Here is a 12,718-nt window from a genome sequence, read left to right as displayed (position 1 = left end):
TGATAAGGTAGATGTATCTTTGTGATAGACACAATTATCTATATCACTGGTGAGAAGTTGTACATTGTAACATCTCAAATTGTTCATCAACAACTTGTTCATCAACAACTAACAGTTCAGTTTAGCAAGCAATGGCCCTTGATACCATATGTCACTCATGTGAATAATAATAGTTTTATTGTTTCTGCTACTTCTGTGATTGATAGAATATCTGCATCATGAAATTAACAAACATGCTTATATTGAGGACATACGGAGGCAAAAACAGTTGGCGCAAAGTATTTGTGCCTAAGTGTGAACAACAGGAGAGTCTGTCCTCTTGACTCTTCAAGATAAACATGGTTATTTTTCCAATTGAAGTAGATATTTTAATCACACATCTTCTGCTGCAGGAAACAGTCTCGAACAAACCCTTGTTGTAGCCTTTAGAGGGCTAACGGAAGTACTTATAGTTGTGATCCGCGTTAGAGTGTTCATTAACATTGTTCCAAATTTTAGATGTTAATTTAGTATTTGGTCTGCTGCTTTGTTATATACTGCAGGAACCTGATGCAGCATTTAAGTGGTAAAGGAGGATGGTGATGTTTGTATATTTAATGTGTCTTCAGCTTTTGTATCAACCAGTGCTGTATTTTCTGATTTAGGTGGAGGATAGTCATACATGGTGGCATTGATGGATACAGTTGCCTCGTTGTGTTTCTCTGTGCTTCCAGGAACAATCGCAGCAGTTCTGTAATGGATTGTCATGAATGCTGTCTCCAGATATGGTGTTCCCTCCGGAGTTAGGACGGACCATGAAGGAGGAAACACTTTCTGCTTGTTGAATGTAATACATATTGAAAATATTAGAGCTACAAGCATCCTTAAAATGTCTTCTTGACTTACACATTGATTACATTCTATAGTGAGTGACGCATGCGGCTACATTTTTTCAGTAAATCATTTTCAGAACGCAATCACCTCATGTTTCACAGCTTTATTGCTTTCTCCATGTTTTTGAAACGTATAAGCCTTTAAATGACCTTTTACAGAGTACTTCTATAAGAGGCTACACTTGTGGCAGCACCTATTCCTGTGCACCCCCATCTTCTGCATCACTTCCTGTGGCCCCTCCTCCACCTATACCACTTCCTGTGGCCTCCCCTCCACCATTCCCTGAGGCTTATCGTCCACCTTCACCACACTCGTCTGTTGATGTTGGTGATGAAGACAATGAGTAAGTCATCCCTGTAAATAATTCAATGTCTTGATATTACAGATGAATTGTGGGAAGTATCTGAGCTTTGTTATTCTGAATGTCTCTTTTTTTAGTGTTGACCTGCAAACACTGCTGACATTAATGAGCAGCAAGGTTGACTCTGCTTTTGCCCCTGATGCCAACCAAATTAACGTGATCAGGGACAACGTTTGTGATTGTCCAATGAGAAGATTTAAGAGAGCCCGGAGCCCGGAGGCAAAAATAGACATGGTTTTTATGGATGCTGACGGAAAAGGGGCAGCTGATGACGGTGGTCCCTCGAGAATTTCTCCGGATGCTAATGTGTGCCATCCATTCCTCTGCAATATTTGAGGGACCTGATTGGCAAAAATGCCTTTCTTGCAACTCTCAAGGTGAGTTACACTTTTACACCAACAAAGACATGTTTGTTTATGGCAATATGTATGACCTGTCCTTTATTTACTGTTTGTCTTCTGTGTGACAGCACTCTATAATGGTGTATACAAGCAGGTGGGCCGCATGATTGCTGTCTGTCTGGTACATGGGGGTGTAGAGCCACAATTTTTTTCAGAGAGGCTATACAGGCAAGTGTGTGGCCTACAACAACAGGAATATGACTTCAGAGAGAAGTTGGAGAAGTCATTTTATACTGTGATGGATGTTATATTTGTCAACGTGTGCGCAACTGGTCAAAAGAAGTCAGGTGCAGGAGAGCAGAGATGAGTGAACAGGCACACTTTAATCAGGCATAGGAAAACAGCCGGACGCAACTGCGTCACAACACTCCGGCCCAAAGGAAAAAAGCGAATGCGCACAAATACACAAACTGGTACAAAATACAAAACCACGGGTTACAATAATACCTGGTGCAAAACCAGCCTTAAGCGTCACACACGTAACGACCGAACAATACCACACACAGACATAGGAGGAACAGAGGATAGTATACATGTAGAGTAATGAGGGGATGTAAACCAGGTGTGCGGGAAAACAAGACAAAACAAATGGATGGCTAGAAGACCGGTGACGTCGACCGCCGAACGCCGCCCGAACAAGGAGAGGGACCGATTTCGGCGGGAGTCGTGACAATGTTACTGTTAATTTGCACTAAGTTTGAAAAAATACTAGGGTTGTAGTTGCTTATGAATACTTTTCCACATGGATTTGGTTTCCTTTTGTTGGCAGTCAATCTTTTTTAAGGGTAGTGATAATTAGTTTATTGTTTTGCTTATTTGTCCCAAAACACTGTTATTGAACTATCTAAGATCCGGTTAGCACAAACTGTTGACGAGGCACAGGAAGAGGTCATGGAGGCCTCCGAACAACTGGTCATGTTGGGTCAGTGCGATACGTTCGTACATTGGAGGAGAGGGATGCCCTGGTGGAGTCAGCCACAAAGTTCTACTTAGAAAGCAGGCTACGGGATGCTCTTGAGCAGTGAGTTTCCATATATCTAAGGAAGCTCATAAGTTTAGTTAAATTCTTTAGGGCAAATGTATTATGTGACTTTTTTTTACTTTATAGATTCAAATAGGGTCTGGAGTGTCTAGGTCTCCTGCCTTACATGAAACCTCTTCAGAGAGGTTTTCATCTATGCTGAGAAGCCTCTTTTGGCCAAAGACAGCTTCTCTCTTCAAAGCAGTGCGCTCCCCACCTGGTACCAATCAAAGAGCAATAGAGAGCAGAGTCATATGTTTCTGGAGCGACTAGCCGCTGGAGGTGGAAGGTTAGATGTAAAACCATGATTATTGAAGTAACACGGCCCACATCAGTAAAATATATAATCTAATCACTCTCACTACTGTGGGACAGCATTTTATAGCCTTATTCTTTCATGGGCCCCCTAAGAATGTATTAGATAAATTAAATCCCAAATTACTTTCACTTAAGAGTATTGTGTTCTCCAATAAGTGTTACTTACGGACTTTAATGTCCCCCCCTTCCCTTTTTTCAGGGGGGAAGGCACACCCTTTAACCCTGGAGAAGGTTCATTTTTACTTCGGGAGAATCAGCATTCCTAGGCTGGGATTGCCAGTGGAGCCACAGCTACAGTTCTCTCTGCTACCGCACGGCAAGCAGTACCGGAGTGCCAAGTCTAGGTCCAAGAGGCTTCTAAACAGCTTCTACCCCAAGCCATAAGACTACTGAACATCTAATCAAATGGCTACCCAGACTATTTGCATGCTACTCTGTTATTATCTGTGCATAGTCACTTTAATATCTCTACCTACATGTATATATGACCTTAACTAACCGGTGCCCCTGCACATTGACTCTATACCAGTACCCCCTGTATATAGCCTCGCTTTTGTTATTTTACAGCTGTTTTTTAATTATTTGTTACTTTAGGTCTTTTTTTTAAACTGCATTGTTGGTTAAGGGCTTGTAAATAATCATTTTACTGTAAGGTCTACACCTGTTGTATTCGGTACATGTGACAAATCAAATTTGATTAGATTTAAAGGGAATTCATTTAAGGGAAATTATTCTAAATGTTTATTGCATGACTACCTAGTAAGTTCGGAATACTGCAGCCGATGTTAATTGGTGATGTGTCCCAAAAGGATTGGTATTATCAAAGTTTCCGACAGGATTGTCCATCAGCAACAACAAAAAAAGTTGTGTCGTGAAACTTTTCTAAAACATTACAACCAACCAGAGTCAATTGGACACAGTAATACATTATGCAGCTTTAATATTTTAATAAATGTATGATTTCTTAGTGGGTAAACTGAGCATTATGAACAGTAGTTAAGTCATGAATGTCAAGGGAGTATATTACAATATGTGCAATGTTACCATAAATATTACAGTAAATATGGGCATTCCATTTACATGTGTTATGGCAATAAAAATATACACTAGTTGGTACATAGGTCATGGTGCAGCAAGTTGATGAGGGTAGTGGAGAAGCACTGGTGGGACTTTATGAGTGAAGTGACTGAGGGCAGAAAGGGATATCAGGGTGCCCAGGAACTTGAAGCTGCTGATCATCTCCATGTCAATGTACAGTAGATGGGAGAATGGTCATTAAGTCTCACCATCTACTTTGTTTTGCTTACGCTGAGGCTGTTGTCCTATCACAACTATGACAGGTCCCACAGCTCCTTCATGTACTCATGATCACTGGTGATCAGGTGTATCACGGTAGTGTCGTCAGCATGTTTAGGTGTTGGGTCCATTCTGGGGATACACGTTCTTGTGATCATGTAAAAGATCTAATTTGTTATTACAGGGTTTACCCCCAGAGACCTGAGTCTGCTAACCAGTTTGGGAGTCAGGATGGTGTTGAAAGCAGAGCTATAAAAGAAAACGCCCTCTGATTTATGTAAAATGTAGAATTGACATTTGCTGGGACAATAGGCAAACCGGAGTTGGTCCAGTGAATTTTTGCTACATGATATCTATTGTTCCAGTTTTTAAAATCGGTATTGACTGGGCTGCAGTGGGAAGCTTCGATATCATGGGAACATAACTTCAATCGTCCTTTCCTGGTACACCCACAGACACTACAGTCAAAAATGCCAACCAGCGGCTCTCCATCCTACGGTGGCTGAAGACGTTTTGCCTGACGTCAAACATTAACAAGAGTGTCGGATGGAAGTGTCTGAAAAAAATGTAAACAGAACCATAAGAGCAGATTCCTTTTTTTTGTAATCTTTACTGGCACAGTGGTTTTAAAATAATTTCTAATTGTAGTCACTTTCAATTGACACATTAACTCCAAGAACCATAGATTGTTTGTAGTTCATAACATTAACACACAACTGACATTAAACGCTGCTTGACCGTAGATTGGGATACATGTTTTAATAACATTGGATATTTGATTGGGCTCAATGCTGCATACCTTGACGTGTTGTGCATGCCAACCAAGTGAGAATCACCAGAATTAACTGTGACACTTGATGAATCTGGTCTTCTCTGCTGCGTTATCAGCTTCCCCCTTGCCCACTCCAAGCTCCTCTTCATGGTTCCCTTCTGCAAGACACAATTGTGTGAAAATAAAGCGAAAGGAATGGGAACCCTATTCCTTTGAAGCAGTAATATATAGTACTGGGTATATGCCTGAAGTTATTTGACCCTAATAGGCTTCAATGGAATGTAAATATTCCAAAAACAAAGTGAACGTGCACATTAAAGTCTACTCTGTTCTAAAGCTATGTTGTAGATGTCAGCAAAGGTTTTACAAGGTTGTCACTAGCCAAACTTGCTTTATGTGAGCTTTCAGTGTCTTCATGCTAATCGCGAGCTGGCGCGGCTAACGCTAGCATTGAAATGACAGCCAGTCAGGCTGAAGAAGATGCCTACCTTCAGTTGTTGTTTTGCTTAAATATAAGGCTTTTGACTAAAAATGTAACTCAAAAACATGTCCTGCGTCAGTACTAGCCAATAAGTCACATTTAGGTAGCTTGTCTTCCTTTAGTTACTGTTTTTCTCTCTCTCGGAGGACCTGAGCCCTAGGACCATGCCTCAGGACTACCTGGCATGATGACTCCTTGCTGTCCACAGTCCACCTGGCCGTCCTGCCTGCAGCTATGGAACCCTGACCTGTTCACTGGACGTGCTACCTGTCCCAGACCTGCTGTTTTCAACTCTCTAGAGACCGCAGGAGTGGTAGAGATACTCTCAATGATCGTCTTCCCTGTGGCTCAGTTGGTAGAGCATGGTGTTTGCAACGCCAGGGTTGTGGGTTCGATTCCCACGGGGGCCAGTAAAAAAAAATTAAAATTAAAAAATGCATGAAATGAAATGTATGCATTCACTACTGTAAGTCGCTCTGAATAAGAGCGTCTGCTAAATGACTAAAATGTAAAATGTAAATGATCGGCTATGAAAAGCCAGCTGACATTTACTCCTGAGGTGCTGACCTGCTGCACCGTCGACAACTACTGTGATGATTATTTGACCATGCTGGTAATTTATGAACATTTGAACATCTTGGCCATGTTCTGTTATAATCTAAACCCGGCCCAGCCAGAAGAGGACTGGCCACCCCTCATAGCCTAGTTCCTTTCTAGGTTTCTGCCTTTCTAGGGAGTTTTTCCTAATCACCGTGCTTCTACACCTGCATTTCTTGCTGTTTGGGGTTTTAGGCTGGGTTTCTTGACAGCACTTTGAGATATCAGCTGATATTAGAAGGGCTATATAAATAAAATTTGATTTGATAAAGAAAAATAAGACAATAGCCCAAAAATCAAAAACTACCAGGATTATGAGCAGGATGTTTTTGAAGTATTCCCATTGTCTAATCTATGTATTCCTGGCCCTGCATTCAAGCAACAATCTTGCTTATACGGGCACAAGGCGAGACCCAGATGCAGATGGTTGGAGTGTTTATTAATCCAAAAAGGGGTAGGCAAGAGAATTGTTGTTTACAGGCAAAATATCAAAACCAGTTCAGAGTTCAGTAGGTACCAAAGTGCAGGCAGGCTCAAGGTCAGAGCAGGCAGAATGGTCAGGCAGGTGGGAATTGAGTCCAGAAAACAGGCAAGGGTCAAAACCAGGAGGACTAGCAAAGAGAAGTGAAGCGAAAAAGGAGTACAGAGAAGAAAAAAAAACACTTGTTGACTTGACAAACATACAAGACAAACTGGCACATAGAGACAGGAAACACAGGGCTAAATACACTTGGAGGGGGGTGGAGACAATCACAAGGACAGGTGAAACAGATCAGGGTGTGACACTTGCTAGTATGTAATTTACCTTGATAGTATTAACATAGTCCAATGTGTTTCCGTGGCTGTTTAAGTCAATCAATCACATTTATTTATAAATTTACATCAGCCGATGCTATACAGAAACCCAGCCTAAAATCCTGAACAGTAAGCAATGAAGATGTAGAAGCACATGTTGACTGTTTTTTTCCAGCAGGGCTTTTAATAAAACACAAGACAGCACCGCTCACTGAGTCACTGCAACTAGCAGTATGGGTGGGCAGAGTTTGAGGCTAACTATATGATATAATATGGCTGGGGTTTGAGGCTACCGACATTAACTAAATTAGCTAACCAGTATCAGACTTAGCTTATGCTAAACACTGCTGATCCTGGTGATAGATTAATGTTAATTGAATTTTATAGCCAGTGATGAGAAACAGATCCTTCCACTGTAAACTAGCTGAAAAACTAATGATTCAGTAACAACAATTTTCTAAGACAAACTCATTACCTTGTAAAGGTTCATACTCTGCTTGCAGTGGAAAAGGAAGTTCCTTCAAACTGAAATCTGGTTGAAAGGAGGAGCTAGGGAAATTGGCTAGTAAAATTTGCATATTAAAGAACCGTGTGTAGGTGTATATTTAGCAGCTGTAGGTGTTAATTTGATTGTGCAGGACCGCTTGCAGCCGTTTATTTAGCGCATGTTGGACCGCCTGCAAGCACATTTACACGTGTTTATTTGACGTGTATAGGCGTTAACTTAGTGCGTGAAGACGTTAATTTAACGTGATTAACGTAATTTAGCGCCTGCACCTGCTTATGTAACAGGGTTATATCCGTGATTCCCCTTACCACTTTATTGTTAAGCCAATGGGGTTTTGGCTTTATTTTTGTCTTACCTTCACCTACTCAACATGGCATCTTATTGGCTAGTTTGCTTATGAGGGAGGATGTTTCAGTTACAATCGTACCAGTGAACAAGCACCAAACCAGCGGTAAGTTGTTGGTTGCAAAGAACTGTACGTCAAAAGTGATTTTTATACTCCCAAGTGATGATTTAAATGTATAATTTATATCAATTTCTTTATAAATGTTATTAGAACACCACACATAAGATGTAGTGTTTTTTGGTGCATATTTGTTGTGCATTTTGTTGTAGAGAATTCCAGCTAATACTAGCTAGCAACTTACTGTGGTGGGGGGGTTTGTATATTTTGTACAGTGCCTGAGTGCAGAGTTGGATGGTGAGCCATGCATTGCATGACGTGAAATTTTGTGGTGTTTCAATCAGAATAAATCTCCATGACTGGTACTACAAGTTGGAGTTTGTGTCGATGATTGATTGTACACAACACAAGAGTACTGTTACAGTGGTGCAGTGACCGTTCTTCTGGATCGGATCATCCTTCGCTGGATTTCCATCTCAGAACTTCGCCGTGGTTGCCGTTGGAGAATCAGGTAAGACTTTGCTGGTGCAGTTTATGGCGATATCGCATTTCGCCACAAGAGGGCGCTACTGCAACGTTTTATTATCGAAATTGACGATTTCTCTGAGACTTTCTATATTGATTGGGACTTTCTCTTCACGGATAAACGATAACTTTTGTTACTTGTTTATTTGCATTTCTAACATATCTGATATAACTAGGGTGAGTTTTACCAGTGTACTAGATGTAGGTTAGATTTGTACGTGAGTTTAGAATGTGTGTATATGTAATATGTGTATGTGTGTGTGTGTGTGTGTGTGTGTGTGTGTGTGTGTGTGTGTGTGTGCTATTTTAATTTTACTGTGATTTCCCATTACCGTAATTTCCGGACTATAAGTCGCAACTTTTTTCCCATGCTTTGAACCTCGCGGCTTAAACAATGACGCGGCTAATATATGGATTTTTCCCACTTTACATTTTTTTTCTCCAAAAAAACACATTCTGTGACGTGCTCAGTTTTTTGGCGGCATGGAAGCTTTCATTAGACCAATGAAATTGCTGAACGGGTTAAGGTCAAACAACTTTTTTGTTTACTGTTTAGATTAAATCGAGCGCTCTCAAACTTCCCATCATTCTGATTCCGGTAGTCATTTTGTCACCCTCATCATGGCAAAGACACGGAGAAATGCATATGATGCAGCTTTCAAGTTGAAGGCGATTGATCTGGCTGTTGGAAAAGTAAATGGAGCTGCTGCACGGGAGCTTGGTCTTAATGAGTCGATGATAAGACGTTGGAAACAGCAGCGTGAGGAATTGACTCAGTGCAAAAAGACAACTAAAGCTTACTGCAAATTTTTTTGTTGTTACAAGCCGTGTTTCGTTAAAGCCTGTGTAAAGTTCATTTGTTTCAATGTACCGGTAGGCACCTGCGGCTTATGTTCAAAATAAAAATAAAAAAATTCTGTGGGTGCGGCTTATATTCAGGTGCGCTCAATAGTCCGGAAATTACGGTATAAAGATGGAAGGTGTTGGGAGAGGTAGGGGTTTCCTGACATTTAATCTGTCACCATCTGTTGGTAGGGGATCAGCCAAAATTCCAGTTGCTTGAACACCTATGTCTAAACTGGAGGGTTTTGGGAGTTTTGATGATAGTTTACCCATGGAAACGCCCAAGGATGTGTATGAAAGAGGTTTGCCAAATACAGGGAGTGGGGAAATCTCCATGGATTTCATAGCAGACATAGTACAGCAGATTGGTCATTCCATTGGGGAGAACATTGCCTCCTGTTTGGAGTCAAAGGCAACAGTTGGACATGTTGGGGACAATGTTATGGGGAATGCATGCAGCTCTAGGGGTATGGATGTGTCAGGCCTGAACCTGGTATTGAACTCTATCAGGGAGCCAGTGTACTTTAGGGGGGGACGGCTCTGAAAAGTGCACAGTGCATGAGTGGGAGGATATGGTCATGGTTTAGATGCGTAAGAGGGGCGTATCTGTGATGGACCAAGCAGATGAGGTTATGGGTAGACTTATGGGAAGGGCCCGCATTGTTGTTAAAGTGGACATACGCAGCAATCTCTCTGTTGATTTATCTAAAGGCCCAAGTCCCATCTTTGACATACTGAAACAACATTTTAGTGACACTGCTTTTTCAAGCATGCCCCTCGCTGACTTTTATGCCACATTACCTCTGACTGATGAACAACCATTCGACTATTGGCTCAGACTAAACAGGGCTATGGAGGTTGCTGAAGATTCTCTAAAGATACAGAAGAAAAGTGTTGAAGACCCATCTCGTGAGCTCACGGTCATGTTCATCAGACATTGCCCTAACGCTGAACTGTCACTTATCTAAGGACAGACGTTCCGCAAGCGGAACGCCTCACCAATATCCAATGGTAGAGCGTGGCGCGAAATACAAATACCTCAAATGCTATTACTTACATTTCTCAAACATATGACTATTTTACACCATTTTAAAGACAAGACTCTCGTTAATCTAACCACATTGTCTGATATTTCAAAAAGGCTTTACAGGGAAAGCAAAACATTAGATTATGTCAGGAGAGTACCCTGCCAAAAATAATCACACAGCCATTTTCAAAGCAAGCATGTATGTCACAAAAACCCAAACCACAGCTAAATGCAGCACTAACCTTTGATGATCTTCATCAGATGACACTCCTAGGACATTATGTTATACAATACATGCATGTTTTGTTCAATCAAGTTCATATATATATATATATATATCAAAAACCAGCTTTTTACATTAGCATGTGATGTTCAGAACTAGCATACCCACCCAAAACTTCTGGTGAATTTACTAAATTACTCATGATAAACGTTCACAAAATACATAACAATTATTTTAAGAATTATAGATACAGAACTCCTTTATGCAATCGCGGTGTCAGATTTTAAAATAGCTTTTCGGCGAAAGCACATTTTGCAATATTCTGAGTACATAGCCCGGCCATCACGGCTAGCTATTTTGACACCCACATGGTTTGGGACAACCTAAACTCAGAATTACTATTATAAAAATTGGATTACCTTTGCTGTTCTTCGTCAGAATGCACTCCCAGGACTTCTACTTCAACATATGCTGTTTTGGTTCGAAATAATCCATAGTTATATTCAAATAGCTCCGTTTTGTTCGTGCGTTCAGGTCACTATCCGAAGGGTGACGTGCGAGCGCATTTCGTGACACAAAAATTCAAAATATTCCATTACCGTACTTCGAAGCATGTCAAATGCTGTTTAAAATCAATTTTTATGCTATTTTTCTCGTAAAATAGTGATAATATTCCAACCGGGCAACGTTGTATTCATTCAAAGGCTGAAAGAAAAAAATTGAGAATTCTCGTGAATGCGCCTCTGTCTCACTGTCCCCAGGCTGACAACTCACAAATTCTGCTGCTGTTCTTCGCCCAGAGACAGCAGACACCCCATTCCACTTTCTGGCGCCTTCTGAGAGCCAATGGAAGCCTTAGAAAATGTCACGTTACAGCACAGATGCTGTATTTTTTGATAGAGATGCAACAGAAGGACAACAAATTGTCAGACAGGGCACTTCCTGTATGGAATCTTCTCAGGTTTCGGCCTGCCATATGAATTCTGTTATACTCAGACACCAAACAGTTTTAGAAACTTTAGGGTGTTTTCTATACAAAACTACTAATTATATGCATATTCTAGTTTCTGGGCAGGAGTAGTAACCAGATTAAATCGGGTATGTTTTTTTTATCCGGCCGTGAAAATATTGCCCCCTATCCCAAACAGGTTAAGTGCAAGCCATTACAGCAGTGGACCGCTGCAGATGTTCATGAGGTTGGATGAATACAGGAGGGAGCAGAGGTACTCTCACTTATCTAAGGTGACCCCAGCCAGCGCAACAATGAAGCAGGAAGTTGGTGTTGTCATGCCACTCACCATGCCTGCTGTGAGGCCCCACATGGAATTACCTAATGTGTTGCCTTCCCCAGCCCAGACTATTCAGGGCTCAGCTGAACCAATGGAACATATCCTTGCAATGCTGGAGCGTGTGCTGGAGCAGAGGCCACAACATTCTAACCGTCAGTTCCATAAAGGGAATAGGAGCAAATTGAGGTCTAATGGGCCATGTCTTGGGCAGAAATCTCCTAAAGCATTTAATTCGCCACCTGAAGACTAATGGAGATCTCTGGAAGAGGGTTTAAACTCCTGTGTGTAAGCGAATCAACATGATGGCTAATGTGGAGAGATGGAGAGACAGTGAAGTACCTGACAAAGTTGGAACTGTGAGACTTAAAGGGGCTGTGACTCTAGAGCCTATGCAGGAGCACTTGGTTTGGGGAAGACTACAAAACACTCAATCTATCAGCGGGCAGTGCTGTTCTCATTGAACCCAGCAGTTCAAGGTCAACACCAAGGTCAATCCTGGTAGGGAGGACAGTAACTCGGTTGCGGGGGGATGGGTAGCTTCCTGTTAGTGATAAACCCTTCTCAGAAGACAGTGACATTGAGACGAAACGCCACTCTAGCCAATGTCTTTCCTTGCATGGCTCTAGAGGACTTTGACTGTTCATGTGTGAATGATGATTCATCAGCAGTCTTACAGCAGCAAGTGCAGAGAACGGCTGATATACTCACTGACTGCCAAGATGACTTGACTCTGACTGATGATGGTTCCAGCCAACGTCACGATACTGACGGACCTGACAGTTCAAGCCGTCCTGAGGTCTTACGTGACTTAGGTTTGACTGATATTGACATCGACTCCTGTCAAGTGTCTCCTGCTGGTAAGAAGAAACTCATCCAGCTCATAGCTGAGTACCAGTCCATTTTTTTCCCGGCACAAGTTGGATTGTGGAAAAGCTTCCGGATGTCTTCATCGCATTCAACTGAGTGATGAGAAACCCTTTCGGAT

The 12,718-nt window shown here is 41.6% G+C and overlaps 3 long non-coding RNA genes across 3 annotated transcripts; 2 read left to right on the top strand and 1 right to left on the bottom strand.

Annotated features, from left to right (window-relative positions):
- Nucleotides 1-1,041: 1,041 nt before the first annotated feature.
- LOC115191522 (uncharacterized) lies at nucleotides 1,042-3,318 on the top strand. The gene is made up of 3 exons (XR_003877719.1): nucleotides 1,042-1,216; nucleotides 1,312-1,611; nucleotides 3,174-3,318. It is a non-coding gene; the product is annotated as an uncharacterized LOC115191522 (long non-coding RNA).
- A 569-nt stretch (nucleotides 3,319-3,887) lies between these two features.
- LOC115192143 (uncharacterized) lies at nucleotides 3,888-7,451 on the bottom strand. Its single transcript, XR_003877884.1, has 3 exons — nucleotides 7,391-7,451; nucleotides 5,070-5,200; nucleotides 3,888-4,826 (listed from the first exon to the last, which is right to left on the bottom strand). It is a non-coding gene; the product is annotated as an uncharacterized LOC115192143 (long non-coding RNA).
- Nucleotides 7,229-11,894, top strand: LOC115192144 (uncharacterized). The gene is made up of 3 exons (XR_003877885.1): nucleotides 7,229-7,874; nucleotides 8,171-8,337; nucleotides 11,593-11,894. It is a non-coding gene; the product is annotated as an uncharacterized LOC115192144 (long non-coding RNA).
- Nucleotides 11,895-12,718: the final 824 nt, after the last annotated feature.

Source organism: Salmo trutta, chromosome 4 (assembly GCF_901001165.1).
Source record: "Salmo trutta chromosome 4, fSalTru1.1, whole genome shotgun sequence".
Taxonomy (NCBI): domain Eukaryota; kingdom Metazoa; phylum Chordata; class Actinopteri; order Salmoniformes; family Salmonidae; genus Salmo; species Salmo trutta.
Note: the sequence above shows the minus strand (reverse complement) of the source record. Positions and strands in the feature narration are given on the sequence as shown.